This window comes from Pomacea canaliculata, linkage group LG8 (genome assembly GCF_003073045.1).
Source record: "Pomacea canaliculata isolate SZHN2017 linkage group LG8, ASM307304v1, whole genome shotgun sequence".
NCBI lineage: Eukaryota > Metazoa > Mollusca > Gastropoda > Architaenioglossa > Ampullariidae > Pomacea > Pomacea canaliculata.
In genome coordinates, this window is record NC_037597.1 from 14,373,016 (window position 1) to 14,391,611 (window position 18,596).

Sequence of the window (18,596 nt, forward strand, 5' to 3'; positions counted from 1 at the left end):
ATGAGGGTAATCTTTGAGCAGTCCGCAGGGCCATTGCAAATTAACATTTACATTTTTCTCGTTGCTGTCTTCCTATGCATGCAGGAACACGTCTTCTTGTCATTGGGATTTCATGGTGATGGCGATGAACCTGTGTCTGAGCTGTATTCTGTTCAGATGATAGAAACTGTCAACCTTTTACAGACAGATGCGACCTTTTTATATTCCTAGTCTCTTGTACCTCGCTGAATCTTTTGATAGTCTGTTGGATTTTTTCGGCATTGCAGTGAACCGTGAATTAATCCTGCGTCCTGCTCATCATTTAAAGACTATGCTGTTAAACTCATTAACGTAGACTTAATTCTCTGGCTGACCATCAGCTTCGGTACCTTGATTTTGCACAGGCTTCGGGCAATCATCTCTGTTTTTGTTTGTCAGCCACGTAAAATTTCAGCTCATTCTCAGCATGAATACTCGAATCAGTCTGGTTTTAATTTTTTTTAAATTTCCGAACCTCTTCCATGAATGTGTTTTTCCAGGTTCAGCCGATGCTGGGCAGCACTGGCAAAGGGAATTCTTCAATCGATTCTATTCCCAAGACCAAAGGCTGCAGAGCGCCGAACTCAGACGACTGCTGGCAAAGGAAGAGAGAGAGAAAAAAAAAACCACATTGTGAGTTGGCGTGCTAGAAACTTGAAAGGACTGCCTCACTCCTACGATTGTTCGTTCATCCCATCAATATAATCCTAACGATTTTTGTTATTGGACTTACATCGTTATAAAATGTTCATCAAGGATACAATTTCCGGCATTTATCGTTGAAACTTGTATAATCTTGAATTAGTATCACATGAAGCCAAATTAAAGGTAAGGTAAACGTAAAGACACTTAAGTATATTACAAAGGGATATGGCAAGAAATCCAACCATGATTGCAGTGTGGACTCAGAGAAGCGCTCATTAACTGTTCCTATTCTTAATTGGAGATCAGGGAATCCTGTGCACGCGTCCTGTTTGTTGTGTAAATGAGTCTGTAACTGTAAAGCAAACAAACGATTTACTTGCCGTGCAGACCACGTAAAGCTGCCACGACCCATGGCAAGGGGGTTCTCTCTCTTCGGTTATATTGCAAGAAGACATGTTTCACCCTGTTCCAAGTCATTTCATTGCACTGCGCGTGTAGTTTTCAAAACGAGTCTCCTGGTAATCATCTTAGAAAGTGAAAATATTTGGGCTCTGTACATGTGGTGCCTCGAACTTATTTGTTGGAAATAATTAAGTGGAGTGTTTGTTTTCGTTCTTCTCGGATACAATATTTAGTCTTAGCTTTCTTATAGTAACAGTCGATGGTCCATGGACGGGTATAGGTGGATTGTGTCTGTCTACCAAGACCAACGCTTAGCCTCTTGCGAAGTTCTCCGCTGTTAGTCTCGGCGAGCCTAAAAAAAGAATGTGACTAAACCGGAAGCTTTGTAGTCTCATGCCTCGTTTTAGTAAACTGGAAAAAAATCGTCTGCCAGCAGTCCAGTTATACAAGTTCGTGGAGGTTCATGACAAAAATAGCCTACGTGAAGGCGGAGCTATATCCTGTGACGTCACTCCGCTTCTGTCGTCTGCTCAGTCAGACACAAAAAAATAATTTAAAAAAAAACCCTAAAATGTCCATATCCCTCGGTTCATTAAAGGCAGCCCATTAACGGCACACAACTTCACAACGGCTGCTAATTTAAACCGACGCGAAAAACTAAAATATCCCCATCATCCGGTTCATCAAGGGTACACAACTCCACGGCCTATTCCTCACTCCCCTGTGAACAATGGATCGCAGTAATGTCGACCGAACTTGGACATACTTCCCTTACTCTGTACGAAAAGTCTGCTAATGTTTCTCTCTTTGAAAGTATTTGTGTTAATAAATGGAACTAATGGTAACATTGTATAACCTGATATTAATGTGACTCCGAACAAAGATTCTTAACAAACATCATCTCAGCAATCTCACTTGTTCTGACCATACAGTAATAAGAAAGAATTTCGTTTTTTGACAACAACAACAACATTAGAGGATTTGTAAAGGTAATTTCTCCCATTATGAATAAGGCTCTGTGAGCTTACAAAACAGAAGAAGACTCTCTGACCATATATCTTGCCCGCTTTAACACAAAAACATGCAATACAGCAGAGTGTAATAAATATGAGAAGAGCCGAATTTCATTGTCTTGTGAACGGAGAATCCATATTGTCCAATATAATATAGCTTCTTATAGTCCAAACAAGGGTAAATTTAAATTTCGGATCTGCAATTCGTAAATCAGCGTTATATTTTTACAATTGTGTAATTTGTGATAAAATTAGGGAGAAGACATATTTCCATGTTTTATACACTCATGCAAGCATAGAAAAAGAGATTGATTGAATGATTCAAGATCATAGCTCCAGCAAAGGTGTTAGCATCTGTCAGAATAAACACACATCTTAAAACTACTGTAAACTTAATCCAGTTATAAACAAAACCAGTTAGACTTCTGTAAACACCTCTTCTATTAACAGAGATAAACATCCGAGAGAGAGAGACTATTATGTGAATCTGTAACTATAATGTCCAAGTTTTATACACAATCAAACACACACACACACACACACACACACACACACACACACACACACACACACACACACACACACACACACACACACACACACACAGAAAGAATCACATCAGTTTGTAATGTCTAGGTTTTAATTATTCTCACGTGACCTCCCCCGACCCTGCTGACGAGGCTCCCTGTACTGAGAGGCGCGCCTCATGGAGAGAGCTTTAATAAGAACCTTATTTTTAGTCTTCCGTAAGTAGCTTTACTTTTAGTAGGTTTATTTTTAGTCGAGAAAATTTCATTTAAATATCATTAAAAAACTGAATTACGGCTGAAAACAGTTTCATGGCTGTTACCTACTGTGCGCAGAAAAGGACAACTAAGAGAGGAGGAGGTAGCAGCTGACCCACTATGTCACGACGTGTTAGTGCCGGTTATTCTGGGGGCCATTGTCGATGCTGTTTCAAGCTCTGTCGATTTTTGCTTTGTTTATGGGTTTCTTGAGCTATTTAAAAAAATGTATGTCCATTACTCTTTGTTGTTTTGAAACTTTGTCCATTATTTTTCATCACTTTGAGCTTTTTAAAAAATCGATTTCGCCTCTTTGCCTCTTCATGACTAAAACACGTCATTTGCAGGAATCGAAGTGTGTGTGTGTGTGGGTGTGTGCGTGCTTGTGTGTGTGTGTGTGTGTGTGAGAGAGAGAGAGAGAGAGAGAGAGAGAAATAGAGAGAGAAAATTAATGAAAGAAAAAACCCAACAATGTCTAATTCCAGAAACTAGCGGAACGGCTTTAAACAAATTAGTCATCATCAGTCCGTTCTTAAGTGGATGAAAATGCGCAAGTTTGGCAAAGTTTTTAAATGACGATTATGTAGAAGCTTTGTCAAACTTTGTCAAACATTCACCCACGTTTGTCCGGAAGGAGCCATACTGATTTGTACTGACGCTTTGAACATTGGTGACCTGCACTCTGTCCAGTACCCTGGTATGTTGGACAACTTTTCTGGACCACATCTTCTATCGAATCTGTTTTGGGAGTCTCGCGCCTGTTCTAGAGATGATATGTTGATTTTCTATCGCCCTGTCTTGACTTCACAGTCATGTTTGGTATCGAGATCAAGATATACTACCACCACCACCTTGATCCTCCTTCCTACAAATACATATTACACATTTTAAAGAACAAATATTCCAAAAGAGGTGAAAAGCATGGCATCACTTTTGTACACATACACCTAATTAACATAGGATCTTAACTCTCTCATTGGCTAAAGCTTTCGCAACGTAAGCGTATCCATGTACAATCCTGACGTCAGTGGTTTTGAAATTTCTGTGCATGGCGATGTTTGTGTGTATCTGGCAGATGTACTCACCCGGATGTGCGAAAAAGACTTATCTTGCATTGAACTTAACCCCATCAGTAGAAACACTTTGCCTCAAACTAGTCCTTTAACCACTAGCACCTCGCACTGCAGTGGAAAAGGAATTACTGCGAAGAAGCTTGAAGACGGAGTAAGGACCTGAGAGTGAGCGACTGGCAAAAATATGGAAAAGTGAGTAAATGGCAAGAGGATGACAGGTTACACGGGCACACATCTCCTGTCCTTCCTCGTGTTGTAATATACAGCTTTTAGATATCCCCCTGGTGTGGCCAAGGCTGGAAGATTTGTGCAGATTTCTGCGATATTGGAAACCAGCCTGACGTGTACCGTTAGTGATGGCCATCTTGTCGGTAATTCACTAGCTGCGATCTAATTTCCATAGCAACGACAGGAGGCGAGAGGAGTTTTCCGCAAAGGAGATATGAGAACTGACAGCCAGAAAGCTATTGATGTATGTCTGGCTGAGTGGCAGACTGAAGCGAGGCGCTTATGTAATTACCGTATGTGTTTTTCAGTTCCTGGAAACTGTCTGAGTCTCGTAATAACCTCCTTTGTGTACTTAATTTCATTAATTACCATTTATTTTACATTGATATTCAATTTCTACACTACATTCAGCATTCAGTATCAGGGTAAAAATATTCAATAGAGAGTATGTTAATGACGCCTGTTCAATGTTTATTTATTTCTCTCCAAATAACGCGTTGAGAATCGAAAATAAAAATGTTCCCTTCAGATACATTTCCTGTTCATCTTCTCCCACCCAGACTCAGCTTCATCGCACAGTCTTCATCTTTCCTATCTTTTGTCTGTTTCTTTCCTTTTTTTTCTGTTCTGATTTTGTCTTCCTTTCTTCCTCATCTGCTCTATATTGTCTTCCGTTATCCATCAGGGTTTCTTGTAATCAGTCTCCTATTTATCATAAATAATAACAAGTAATAACAAGCTCTGTAGGTGAACAGTGTCCACACCTCGGGAGTCTGCTATCACCTTCTGTATTTGGTGACATTGGCTGAGGACGGCGCAGTTGTTCAATGTGCTTCTTTAGCTCTAATTAGCTCTTATTTAGCTGAAACCTAGGGGCGACGGAGAAAAGAGGTCTGAAGAATTTTTTTAAAAATAAAATGTTTGTATAAATAATACCACATAACTATTTTTCATTAAAAAAATCTACACGATGTCTACTTAAATTTGTTAAATTTTGCTTAGACTTCGCATTCATCAAGGGGAAGTACTATATCCATGAATTGCTATTCTTAACTCCATAACTTGTCAAGGAGTCGTTCTCAACGGGCAACAAGTTACTGTCTCATAAGTTATTAAGAGATAAGTAAGAATTGAGTCTTCTTTCCCAGCAGAATCTAGCATCAGGAAGTGGACTAGTTCGTCACGCAGCTCAAGGTCTTAATAACTTGACCGCCCATCCAATCACCAACTGCCCTTTCCCTCTTATCCAATTTCCTCAACCTCACGACTTAGTGCATGTCGTCATCCGCAGGAAACGACCAGAACTATTCTGACCATGACCATAAAAAAAAAATGAAATAGTATTTAGACCTTTGGACAGGGTTTTTCTTGACCGTTTCATTGGACCGTGTGAAGCAGGCTTCAGGCAGCAAGCGGAGGATTAGCACAAAACTAAAGCCTCGTTCACACGCCATCAACATGGAGAGGCCCGTCCAGACACACCCATAAGCCTCGATCTCACTCGACCTATCAAAAGTATTATTCACTCTCACACCATAATCTTCAGTCGCAGACTCCTTTTACAATGCTAGTCACCAACTAGTGTACAAATAATACACAAGCCTGACCCCTGCTCAGTCCTGCTTACGTAAGCAGTAAAAACCTCTATGGCATGGAGTCCTCCTCTCTTTTCCAAGACGAAGATTAGGATCACGTTGTGGACAAAAAAAAAAAAAAAAAAAAAATGCATGTGGATGTTTATCTCAGGTCTCACAAGCCAAAAGACACGTAGAGACGGCGCCATCTTGTCTACATAACGTCGCCACGTCTGATAAGGGCCGCAACTCTCGGCTTGTACGGTTCCTTCGATTGGCGATAAGAGGAATGTCGGAGGATGGCTGTGTCAACAGTGCATTCAGCGTGCAACGTTTAATCAGCAAATATTTTGTTTCGATTGACGTAATTGCTTGTCTATTAGATGACACGTAAGAATTAAAAAAATGATAAAGAGGGGACAGTGACTGAAAAAATTATCTGATTTCGCAAAAATAAAGGCATTCAACTTTAAAGCACAAGGTTAATGTGACCCTTACTCCTTTTATTTAACCTTTGACACGGAATAAACCTAAACAAACTAGAGGGAGGTTTTGCCAGAGGAACCAGTTTATTTAGGCTTATTCAGTGTCAAAGGTTAAAATAAGAGGGGTAAGGGTCATAGCAACTTCGTGTTTAAATTTGAATGCACTAGCCACCAGGCTACAAAGTATCAATAATTATATCTTCGACAAAAAAGTCATGGGTATAGAAATTGAATGAAATAACGGAAAATTGAATTACTATACTGTTATTTGCACAGAAAATATTGCTTACATTTTTCTCCTAGGTTTTTTGAACTGTACAGTCAATACTTACACTGATGTTTAGATCTTTAATACCATTGCTGATACTTAAATTTTATATAAATGTAATTTACGTGTCCAGAATAAATCACAACCAAAAAGGCCGCATATGTAGTAACCATTCATAATATACAAGAATAAACACTTAGAAATGAAAAGTACACAAAATAGTTTTTGAACTGTTTTCATTTTCTTCATAGAAAAAAATGTAAGCATAATACTGTTTTTAGATAAGATAACACTTTATTTATCCCAAAGGGGAGATTTAGGAAATTTTGGTGTATTTAAAGCTTGTGTTAAATATTTATTAAATTTCTGCCCAAACCTGTTGGGGAAACCACCAGGCTACAAACTCTACAACAGGTTTGACAAGGTTCGAGAATTTATCAATAGCATACTTTAACATCCAATAATATTGTCAAAGGAACACGTTGATAGTAATAACAGTTTTCATTCTTTTCATATTTCGCGATGAAAGTTTCACACGCGTACACGCCCATATGCACGTTTGTCTATGAGTGAACGAGTGAAAAATTGTTATCTGTAGGATCATAATCGGTATTCTTTTTCCTTATTCATCCATATACAACGGGGGACGCTCCTACCGTGCCGGGATTAGCTCTCCAAGACACCCATGCCCAAAATATCTAGAGACCGCTCGACCTGTCGCACCGGGAGAACGCACCTCCGTTACACAATAGAAAGAAGGACGGAAAGCTGTTCTACATGCAACCAACCCATTTCTTTGTGATAGCAACCCTAAAAAAATAGACAGACAGACAGACAGACAGCCTCAACGTTACCTCCATTTCTCCTAAACCTAAAGAACAAATCTGGCTTTATTTTTCCGACTCGTACGATCAGACCTCAGATGCTGAGTTATTGCAGGAGCGACGTCCACGCCGGTCCGCCATTGCGCCGAGAAAAATCTTCTTTACTGAGGCTGTAATCCTGCCGCCATTGATCCCGGCTTTTCGCACCGTTGGTGGCCAATTTTTCTCCTATAAAAATTTCCCCTCTTAGATTTCGTGACATTTCCGCCTTTGGGTGGTCAGGATATTTATCCCCTGCGTCCATTTTCCTGCTGCATTTAAAGCAGTCGACTGTAGAATATGCCAACGTGGCGAAGTTGACAAAGTAACCTGCATTATCTACAGCCTAAACGTCGGTCGAAAACTGTAGCCTTTCGAGGTATACATTTCTCTTGACATTTGCATATCGGCACTATCTGCCCCCACCCTCACACCCCACCCTCACCCCAACCTCTACCCTCCCTCTCCCTCTCTCTGGCACACAATGCGTTGCGCTTTCAGCATTTTTGTAAAGCTGGGTAATCACGTGGGAGAGAGAGAGAAATGACAAATCTTTATTTGCGAGGGTAAAAGAATAAGAAAAGTTTTACTTTGTTACATCTAGCCCTCGATCTAATGAAAAGAGAGAGGGGGGGGTAGATCAGTGGGGATCAAATAAGTCTTACAAATTCCTTCCCCATCAATAAAATCATGACATACGCCGAGATTCGAACTCATGACACCTGATTCTCGCTGTCATGGTAACAGGCGCTTTATATCCACTGCGCCACCAACCGCCCATAATACATACAAATGAGCTTAGTGTGAAAATACTGTAGGAGGGCACTGTAACCCAGAGAGAGATCAAGGAGAGTTGAAGGTAAAAGACTCAGATCCACAAAAAAAGTTTTAAAGCTTCCCATACGTTTGTTATTAACATTCTTCTTGAAGATACAAATAAACTGTTTATCAGTCACATGGCTTCCACCTGTTCCTGCCGCCCTGCATCAGATCTGCGATTACGAGAAACCGGGCCATTTGGCACATCCAAATTTTACCTCAAGAGCATTTATCGAACTTCCGTCCTGGAAATAACGCAGCATCAAACTGCACTGGTCAAACGCAAGCGAGCGGGGAGGTCATGACCCACGACGAGCCGCAACTGGTCACGTGTCTCGTTCAGGTGACAGCCAACCCGTAGCTCGTCTGAACCCACAGCGTGGGCCGACGTTCACACGAGCCGCGCGGTGTTTGAACGCCGTGTTTCTATAAATAGTTCCTTGCTGCGCCTTCTTTCATCGATGTAGTTATTGTCTTAGCCCACTGCACCAGCGGCACGTTCTGCTAGGGAATGGTGGCAGATGTAGTTTAAACAGCCAGGCTAACGGTTCTGTCGACACCATCTTTCGTAGAAGTAGGGATGTGTTACTAAAGATCCACTAAAGTGCTTTTTTTTTATTGTTCCCTAACATCTGATCGAGTGAATAAGCCTCTTCTCACCGACATGAGCAGAGAGAGGGAAAATGTACGTCACGAATGTACAGGTAGACCAGTACGTAGAGCTGGGCCAACCAGTGGGCGTTTCCGAGGGCGCTAGACACTATCTCGGATGTAACTTTTTTTCCGTGACGTGGCTCGAGAGCATAAGGTTATTCACTCGGACTAAGGAAGATGATACTTTAGCTGAAGAGGATGTGATGCATCCATCCCTAAAACCTGAAAGCGTGTCCGTCTGCACAGAAGGTACTAAGACGCTTATTGCCACTGCATAGAGAATCGAACGGCCCAGGGTTCAGTTCTCTGGTCGAGTACACACGTTTCTCTCCGTCGGCTCATGCAGCTAGCTGGGCATGACACCATTCCCCCCGAAGTGTCTCTTCATTTCCTCTTCCTCCCAATCAAATCAATCTCCCCAGTCCGATCTGCATTACCCTCTGGAAAAACGTTATTTTTCAGTATCACGAAGAGAAGATGCAATCAGCACAGTCGTTGAAAAAAAAACCCACAAAGCTCCCGACTCTTTGTCGTAGAGAAAAGACCCAGGTCTCGACCCTAACAGCGCAGGGTCAAGGACACTCCACCTTGACACCGATGACGTCAGACGATGGAGTCGTCAATAATTTTTGTTTTAATCTGAGTCGTGTCTAGGGCCCTGATGTCGTCATCAGAGCTATTTTTGTCGTCTGGAAGAGGTGAAGGGGGATGTGGGAAGAGGTGACACGAAACAGTAACCGTGGCGAAAGCTGTTACGTCTGGCTGGTGGAGCGGAAAGGGGGATTCCCACCTCGTCTCCTTTTGTTTGTTCGTTTGGTTTTTTTTCCCCCCCGCCTAACCTCTCTCTGCGTTCGAGATGCGCTGACAAAGAAAGTTCTTTTTTTTCTTGCCGGCAGATCAATGGACTCTCCAACCGGTGCACGTCGTCTCTGCTGAAAACACTGAATTACACCTCGCCCCATCCTCCAATTACCTGCTATTTCCGCCGCCCATTTCACGCTTGAAAACGATCTCGGCACAGGTCTGGCTTCAAACGTGCACAGGTCTGCGCACTAACAGATGCTGAGTGCAAACGATGTACAGGACTCGTTATGGAATTAGTACAGCATTCATGGCAATCACCAAAATATATACTCTTCTTCAAGAACACTGTTTTCATGGTAAAGTGTCACTTGAAATTGTAAAAAAAAAACCCCAGAAAACAAAAACAAAAAACAAACAAACAAACAAACAAAACAAAACAAAAAAAAAACAAAAACAACAACAACAAACAAACACACACACAAAATAATAATTAATCCATGTCTCCCATTTCTATGACGAATCGCTTGCAGAGATAACACTCTATACCTTTGGTGCCGACGACCCGACCTGCAGCAGTTCTTGTCCCAGGCTCATCAACTGAACAGAAAAAGGCTTAAAGTACCCCTGGGATGCATTTTTTTTCTCTAAAGTTTAGTTAAAGCTTAATGCAAGAGTTTATTTTTGGATAACAGTGAAATTTCTTTTTTTTCTTTGTCTTTGATCTCGAGATACATCCCTTTAAACATCAATAGGTACATAAAGAGGTCCATTTTAAGATGTGACACAGATACGCCTAATTGACATACAGTCCCAACTCTCACGATGAGCGAGGCTTACACAACATAAAGGTATCCATGTACAATTCTGACGTCAGTGTTGCTGACCTCTTTCTGCTTGTGGTGATATTTGCAAGATTTCTATTTTTGTTCATCCACTCCTTGACTGGTGCAAGATGCTGGTTTACTGGTACCAATCATCGGCAAGTCGGGGAGGGAGAGATAGATAAAAACAGCATCTGACAAAGCTTGCCGCTTTGGTCTGCCTCGAGAGATGATAAGAAAGTCCTGAATGACCCGGCCGGTCTCTATGGCCAGTCCATTCTTTTATGTTAGCCTGCCAATTTTTCTCCGTTACCAAATTTAATCTGTCGATCACCCTCCACTGTACCCTGAATGACAATCTTTTTCAGGGTGTCATGGCGATTGAAATGTCTGAATCAGATCAGCTTGCGTCGTTTCACAGCTGCTAGAAGGAGTTCTTGGTAGCCCTTACTTCATACATGTTCGTTGGTATTGTGTTCCATGTTCCAGAAAATTCGGAATAATTTTCACTTGATTATTTTCTTGCGTGCCAGCACCAGAGTCCAGCTCTCACACCCGTACAGCAGGAGGGAAACTGCGATGGACTTGCAGTCTTTAAAGGGCAGCAAAATTGATGGTAATGCTGCTCCATATCCTGTTCACCCTGGTCGTTGCTGTTGTTGCGGATGTGGATTTCTGCCGTTGGGAAAAGGTACAAGTACTTGAAGCTGTTTACTTCTTCGGGCTGTGCTCCATTCATGGACATTTCTACTCAACTGTTGTCGCTGTTGGTGTTAACCACAACACTGCGCTGTCTAGTGCTGCTGTCATGTCATAATGAATATTCCCAGTCTGTCAGTTAGTCTGTTCGTAATGCATTGCTGTTCGTTTTTACAATGTTTCTGCCATCCGATCAATCTGTGCAAAACGCAGGTCGCATATTGACCTTCCACTGATTTGGTCCTGGACAAAACCGTCTGGAGAGTGATGAGGAGCCGTCCTCCATTCCTTGTGGGTAGGGCAAAGGTCAGAGTCTGTGGCCCTGTGTGCACTCTAGAAGTCTTTAGCTTTTTGTCGTTTGTTTCTCCCAGGACTAATTTGCTTACTGTTACAGTCAATCCCCGACTGCGACTACAATGTTCTTCTTTGGTACTGTTTTTACGATTTTTTTTAAAACCCAGATGATCGTAAATTATTTTCACGTCGTTGAAGAAATCCGAAGCTTAGCTTTGGACAACAGTAACATTGTGAGACCTGGTGAAGATACGGATGGAAATTAGACAGTCATTAGTGCACAGATAATGAAGGATCTGACCACGTCTTGACCCTACAAGGACTAATTGCTACACTCATGTTTCTTCTCGGCTGTACCATATCCTATGCCCTCCACCTGTCAATGGTTCCCCAGCCTGGCCATCTGACCTCCCCTACTTTCAAAATGCCTCATGGGAAAGTCTCTCACCTTGCATCACTGATGTAATGCGCGAACCTCCAACGTTTAAATTGAAGTTCTTTCTTTGAGAGCTTTTCCGTTCCTTTGGCTCCAGTTGCACACTTTTGATCCTCCCTCCCTGTAGCTTGAGATTATTGTGAACCCTGTTGTTGATCGATCCGGTATATTTCGTTGGCCATGTTTTCTATCAATTTACAGACCCCATCTTCTCCTCAAAGCCATATTCTACATTAAACTTATCAGCATAACAATACATCAGAGAAGACACTAGTTCAAGATTCTCTTTCGTTCACCATTTTCCTTTCCCTCTTCATTTCACCACCGACCTCCCACCCTCACGTCTCCCCGCGTGCATACGTTTGCACAACATTTGTTACAGACTGTCACCAGTGCTAGACAATGAGCAACGGCCAAACCAAAATGTAAAAAAAAGGTCGTTTGTCAGCATGACTTACCGACTCACAATGTAGATATTTTAGCTGACATTTACGGGGATGCTATTTTAGGCTCGAATCTGGTTCTTTGCGTAGTCGAACATCGTGATCAGTTGGCGTGTTCGCTTATAATAAGCTGCTCCACCCTGCACCCACCCCGCACTACCACTGCTACCCCGAATGTCACGTGCGAGGCGGGTGAGGCGGAGTGTCAGCGAGAGTACACCCCACTCATCTGCTCAATCATCCACACGACAATGAAGACCAAGAACGGTTGCTGAGCAGTATCAGGCACTCTTGTGGAAAGCCTCCCACCTTTGCATATAAATTTAAAGCCGATATATACAACTTATATACGCAACGTATTACTTGAAATGAACGAAACTACCAGAAATAATATAACAGTTTATATTAAAAACTCTCTTGCAATAACCAAACGCCTTGTATATATGTGTTGTTCTGGTAAAAACCGTTACTGTATTTATTTAAACTTCCTGCAGACCGAGGCTCCTGTAGACTGCACATGCAAGCGCACAGGAAAAAAAAAAACCAACAACAAAGGAAGCGCCAAATAAATGTAATAAGAACCATTTCCGGTCTTAAGCTGCTGCATGGAAGTTTCGAGGAATGAAGAATTTCTCCACGCGGATGCACGAGAAGCAGCACTCGATGGCTGGAGCGGTGTGACATGCGCAGTTCCTGTTTCATCATTCATCGATGGCGAACACGTTTGCGTCGGCGTGGCGCGAAAATGTCACCAAAGGGCGCAGTCTGTTCCTGTCTCCTGTCTCGAAACTGTCTTTGTGTGACAGGAAAAGCTCTTGCAAAAACCATCGATAAACAAACCATTGGGAAACACATTGCTTTCGTCACGATCAACTCTTATTTGTTCAATGAGCGTTCATTGAAACAGTGCTGATGGAAAAGAACTTTAAGATGAAGTCAATATGAAAAATGAGAAACAGATGAAACAGCCTTTCTTGAAGTTGTCTCCCTTCTTGAATTCACAGCAAGTTCCGACCCACCGACATGAAAAAGAAATTTAAAAAACCTAGACAGAAAATCCTAATTAATAATTTTAATTAATATCTGAAAATTCATTCATCTACAAACTTAATGGTATTGCACACCAAAATGTGCCTAATTTAATTTACATCAAACAACATAGATGTACAATAATTTGAATACGAACTCAAAAAAATTTACAGATTCACAAACTCACCACAACAGGTTTTCATGTCAATAGAATGCGTTGTTTTGGGAAATCTTCTCAGGACTTAGTGGGCGACGACAGTGAGGTCAACCATCAGGTCCCCCGCCCCGGTCAAAGGGTCAACTTGAGATCGATTAAACACCAAACAAAAGAAAAATGACTGACTGGTCTCATCGTTAACCTTCCCCTCCCCATCCCTCACACGCATTAAATACTCTTATAGTCCATCACTGACGCCTTTTCATCAAAGAAAATGCGATCGCTATGAGTCTCGAACATTCTTTGCCAGTTTTGGTTCCAGGTGTATTTTCCGAAAGTTTTTTGACTGTCTTCAGAGGGGCTGCTGTCTTTTGGTATTCTTGGCCAGATCAACTTTGGAAACCATTATGTGTGAACAAACGAACGAACGAACAAACGAACAAACGAACGAACCTACCAGCCAAGCAGCCAGCCAGCCAGCCAGCCAGCCAGACAATGGCCTTAATTATGGCAAATCTCAGCCAGTCACCTCTTGTGTTGTCAGTCAGCCCTTTCCAATTTTTTTTTTTTCAAATCGTCAGGTACCACTTCCGCTGTTAGGAACAGCAGAGGAGAGTCTATTCTTAGGGTCTGCTCCAGTTCCTTTCTCTTCTACGACAACTCTGTTTTCGCTACTACTTGAATCGCAAGAAGCTTGAACTGTCTTAGAGTGGATGAGTTTTGTTTCCTTATAAGCTTTTACCTGTTTAACATAACACATCCCTATTTTATCTCCTACTTGGATCCTGTTATTTATTCCATTTACTCTCACTTTTAAATTTTCTTTTCATTTCCTCTCGTACTCCGTACAGCCCTCGCTATTCCATCGCCAGTTTATTTGTTTTTGTTGGCAGCAGTAACAGCCCTTTATTTCCAACTGGAACATCTCGGAGTTTTCAATGTCACTTGTACACATCCTTGGGCTCTTTGGCTGGGTTTTTCTGGGCCACAACTAAGGTTAATTATATTCAGATATTCTCTTAGACAGCCGACGTAGTGAGTAGTGGTCTTCACATCTTGTGAAGTATGTATCATCCACAATTCTTTCAGAATCTCCAAGGGTCCTCTCACAGTTCAGTCATGAAGCAACTCGAATAGCGAAAATCTCAGCCTTTCTTGAGGAAGACCAGTTAAGAGTGGGAAGCAATCTACCCCAGTGTTTTCACCGTTCTTGACAGTCTTCGCAGCATGCTCATGTCCAAAGAATTTTTACCCCAGTCCATTGCATTGAGGTTGATGACGATTCATTGACCTTTAATTTCGAGCAGCTTGTTCATTCTAGATATCGTGCCATTAATACATCAGATAATCATTTACATCATGTAAATCATCATCTACGTCATCAAGTAATCCATCTTGTAAGTCGTCTGGTACACACATGGTGATAGACACGTTTATTACAAGTGTACTGGTGCATCGTTGCACCACGCTTCCCATATAAACTGATCAGATCCTGTCTTCTATGAGTCTTCTATTATTCCTTCTTGGGCTTTCTTTCCGACTCACTCTTCTCTGGCCACGTTTCCGAACAAAGAACCAATCATTTTGAGAGGTTTTGGAAGACGAAGACCTTGTTCATCTCTAGCTGCTTGTGCACGAGTAACAGCTACAACCGTGGGTGGGACCATTGGAGGGTCAACTAATACCCGACTTCAGTCCGATATTTCCTAAGAGGAGAGGCACCACCATATGGGTGACTACAGCAGCTATACATAGCAAAATGGACTTCAATCGCACTAATGTAGTAGGGGAAGAGTGAACCTCGCTCTTATTGACCATTGTTATACGGCAGTGAATAATAATAATAATAATAAAAAGTGCCCACTCCTGCTACAGCAGTTCAAATCGCACTTAAAATGAACTTAAAGTGCAGCCTCCACTACCTATCAGCTTACCTTTCACTAACCCTCTCACCTTTAGCGTTCTGCTAAACCAGACTTCGTTTACTGTCTTCATGGAAGACTGGAACAGATAGATTGCCATCTCCCCTGCTACTACTTCAAACACCCGTTCTTGCAAAGCTAAATCAATCAAGACTTCATACATTTTGTATTTTTTCTCCCAAGATAAGTTAAACCGTCTTTCTACATGGCGGGTCAGTCTTGTCACGATCTACGAAAACGTTTTCTTGCCACATCGCCGTGCCTTTCTATCTGTCGCATGTATGACACAGAAGCAGGTTGAAGAGCTTCCTTCGATGTCACTTTAAACGTAATGATGTTCTTCGGCATCTGCAACCGTCAAGTATCTGCTGACCACCAAGCACCACACTTCCCAACGATTCTCATTCCGGTTCTACAACAGCTAAGCACTCAAAGCGCCCTCAAAAAAAAAAAAAAAAAAAAAAGACTCAAGATCTTCAACATCTTCATCAAAAAATGAAAGATAACTCGATAACTACTCATTCACGGGTCTGAAGAGGAAGTGGGGAGGGGGGGGGGGAGTCAACTCCTTTCTCAAACCGTTGGTGAGGAGCTTCTCTTTTTCTATCCTACTCTAATTCAAACTTTCTTTCACTTTGTTCTATCAATCCATTCTCTTGTTAAAAACTCATTTTCCTGGACTGTTTTCCTCTTCTAATTGAAGTTTTTCTTGCCTCACTTCCTCTTCTAACTGAATTTCCTTTGTTTCTCTTCCTCCAGTAGAAGCCTTTTTTTCTTTCTTTTTGTTCCTCTCTTACTGGCGACGATCTCTTAACTCCTCCGCTACGAATCTGATAATTGTTTCGCCTATCAAACCTAGTTTTGTGGCGAGTAACTTAGCTTCCGTTGTTCATCGTCGTTTACCTTCCACATTAAAAAAAAAAACCTCTTCTTTTAAAGATCTTTTCTTCAAATTCTTTGGGGTAAGATTAGAGTTCTTAATATCACATGGATAGAATTTAGTAGAAATGACATCCCTAAAGTACCATACAAAACAGTTATAGAAAGGAATATTACTGAAGCAAAATATTGAATTTAAAAAACACGTAAGAAAATTAATGGCGACGTTGCATCAAATAAATTTTGGTCGCATGATAGGTGCAAACTCATAAACTCCCACGTCCGCCCACGTCTTTCTATTTACTCCGAGTGTCCCCAGAATCAGGTTTGTAGCTGTCTGAATGACTGTATATGTATGTACATGCAGAGTGCATAGTAATTTTGAGTATGCAAATAAATTGTAAGCCTCCACGACGTTAAATATCAGTAGGAGATTACTGCCCAATCCTGTTCCTTTATCTTGGTTTCTTTCCACCATAGAGGTAGGACTCCAGTTAATCAAGGACCTAAGGTGACGACATTAAAAAAAAAAAAAAAAAAAACAACCTTAACTGATCTACACGGATCGATCAGTCTTCGCAGAATCTGGTTGCAAATTACCTTAAATTATGGCGGCTCATTCCAGAAAAAAACGGGAGGAATATGAAACACGGGAGACAAGCTGTGTTCTCCTGAGTGTTTTCATATGTGGAGGATGGGGAATGTGTGTGTGAGCGTGCGTGAGTATATGTGTGTGTGTGTGAGTGAGAGAGAGAGATGGGGATTTGAAAGGTATAGTAAATGCTGTGACGGCGGTGGTAAGGCTGTGGTGTGCTGTGTGACGTCAGCGAGGGAGAGGTCAGAGGTCATCTTTAGGATTTGAACTCAAGTGACCGGTGGTGTGTCGTTAATTGGATTAGTGATATGTATTAGTGATAACAATCAAGATGGCTATGAGCAACGTCCAACCATATCATTGCCTCAGCTCACACTCGGATCGAGTTGACATCATCGGAGGACGAGACCCGAAAGAGTCCCGTGTAATTTCTCTAATTAAACACAACATCCTGTAAAACATTCATCTTTTCCCACATGAACAGACACGAAAATAGAAAAGTTTCAAACTGATCCCACTCTTTACGAGATTCTAAGGAGCTTTATCTTTCCTTTACAATCCCTTTAAACAAAACCATACACAGAGTACATTTCCTGTTTCTCGTGTTACCCGACTATAGATAAGTTCTCTTCACCTCCTATTTCCCCCCACTCACCCCCCTACCTGTCCACACCCGATGAGAAATTCTTTCTCCTACATTACCGTTGCCCTAGGTCTGAGGGAATTAGCCGGTTCTTGAAGACTGTGTCACACCGTGATGCCGTAGATGATGACCACCCAGTGATGACCATATATGGCAAGCCTGTGCAGGCGACGATCCAGCGAAAGGCAGAGTGACAGACGGGTGCAGACATAAAGGGCGTGTCCAGGTATCACATCTGCTGTCCACTCTGCACAATTACCTGGGATTCAGCATATGGAATAATGTACACGTGGAACCAGATTAATAGCTTGTTAAAAACAAAGAGCTGTGAAGAGTAAAGAGCCAGAAAAAAGATTTGATGGAGGAATCGAACAAACAAAGAGAAATAGTGTTTCTTTCTTTGATGTGAACATTGTTCACCTGCATGATGAGCGCCATTATTTTATTTACTGCATTTCTTCCTGCTTTTGTTATTTATTTATTTATTATTTTTTTTTTGTTGTTGTTGTTGTCTTTGTCTTGACATCTCAGCACTTACCTTCTCCATCTATTTTGCCTTTCTCGCCATCCCTTCTGTTATGCCTTCCTTCTTTTATTATAATTTCCATGAAAAATAGCATGCAGACCCACAGTTCATCCGAATGTAAAGATATTGCCATCTCTTGCAAGCTCTGGAGAATCAGAAGGGAGTTTCTATGAAGATCAAGACCACATCACTAGTTCCACCCGGCCAGCGACAAGCTGGTAATCCTGAGCGACTTCAACGCCAGAGCTGGGTGGGATTATCGGATGTGGATGGGTGTGCTTGGACGACTAGGCTGGGGGGGGGAATGAACAGCAGCAGACTGTTATTCCTAAACAAATCTTCTCAAAGCTATATGTGCATCCCTAACACTATGTTCCGTCTTGCAGACAAATACCAACAAACCCTTCGATACTCCACAGAACTAAACATCTGCACTTTAATGACTTTGTCGTTGCACATCAACGCGATCTGGTGGATGTAATGCAAGGATCAGAATACTGGAGAAATCCAGTCATGGAAGT